This window comes from Chrysochloris asiatica, unplaced genomic scaffold (genome assembly GCF_000296735.1).
Source record: "Chrysochloris asiatica unplaced genomic scaffold, ChrAsi1.0 scaffold00099, whole genome shotgun sequence".
In the NCBI taxonomy this organism is placed as follows: Eukaryota; Metazoa; Chordata; class Mammalia; order Afrosoricida; family Chrysochloridae; genus Chrysochloris; species Chrysochloris asiatica.
This window is the reverse complement of record NW_006408617.1, coordinates 7,480,284-7,481,407: the sequence shown is the minus strand read 5'-3', so window position 1 is coordinate 7,481,407 and position 1,124 is coordinate 7,480,284. Positions and strand designations below refer to the sequence as shown.

Below are 1,124 nucleotides of genomic sequence, written 5' to 3'. Positions count from 1 at the left end.
ATGGTCTCAAAGAGCAAAGTTTGTGAGGCTGGCACAGGACTGGGCAGTGTTTCATTCTGTTGTTCATAGGGTTCCTATGAGTTGATTCAGTGACACCTAATAATAGCAAGCATCCTGGACTGAGAAAATGCATTTTTGTTTTTAAAGCCCACCCACTTTGGCAGTGTGAATCTATGTGCAACGGAGTAGCTGGTGGGATCTCACTGGGTATTTGACTAGCCTTTAATCTTCTTTGAGCTTCAGCGGAATTCGAAATGGCTGGGGTTAAGACCGGGAAGGACTCCGGACAGGCCAAGACAAAGGCGGTTTCCGGCTCGCAGAGAGCGGGCTTGCAGTTCTCCGTGGGCCGTATTCATTTACACCTGAAATCTAGGACAACCAGCCATGGGTGTGTGGGCATGACTGCCGTTGTGTACAGTGCCACCATCCTGGTGTACCTAACTGCAGAGGTTCTTGAACTGGCAGGAAATGCATCAAAAGACTTAAAGTTAAAGCGTATTGCCCCTCGTCACTTGCAACTTGCTAGTCGAGGAGATCAAGAGTTGGGACTCCCTTATCAAGGATACAATTGCTGGCGGTGGTGTCACCCCATACATCCACAAATCTCTGATCCGGAAGAAAGGACAACAGAAGACTGTCTAAAGGATGCCTGGGTTCCTTATTGTCTCAGGACTCTATAAATACTCTAACAGCTGTCCAGTGTCGCTGATTCCAGGGGACTGCCTCTCTGTGAAAAAAACCACAATTTTGCCTTTTTGTAATTCTATTTTAGCAAGTTGGAAGTTTAATTAGCTTTCCAACCAACCAAATTTCTGCATTCAAGTCTTAACCATATTTAAGTGTTGCTGTGGCTTCAAAGAAGCTAGTGATTCTGAAGTTGTGGATTTTGATTGCGTTGTCGTTGTCTGTTTTTAAAAAACTGTTTGGATTTTAATTGTGATGCAGAAGTTATAGTAACAAACATTTGGTTTTGTACAGACATTATTTCTACTCTGGTGGATAAGCTCAATAAAAGTCATATACCACCCCATCCCCCCAAAAACAGCCACCCACTTGTGGCATTTGGGAGACAGTAACTCTAGGAAACTAAGAAAATTTAAAAATTGTTCTTCTTCACCTGGTGG

General features: G+C 43.8%; 1 pseudogene; it reads left to right on the top strand.

The window, feature by feature from the left end:
• The first annotated feature begins 254 nt into the window (after positions 1-254).
• LOC102817781 lies at positions 255-642 on the top strand (annotated as a pseudogene).
• Positions 643-1,124: the final 482 nt, after the last annotated feature.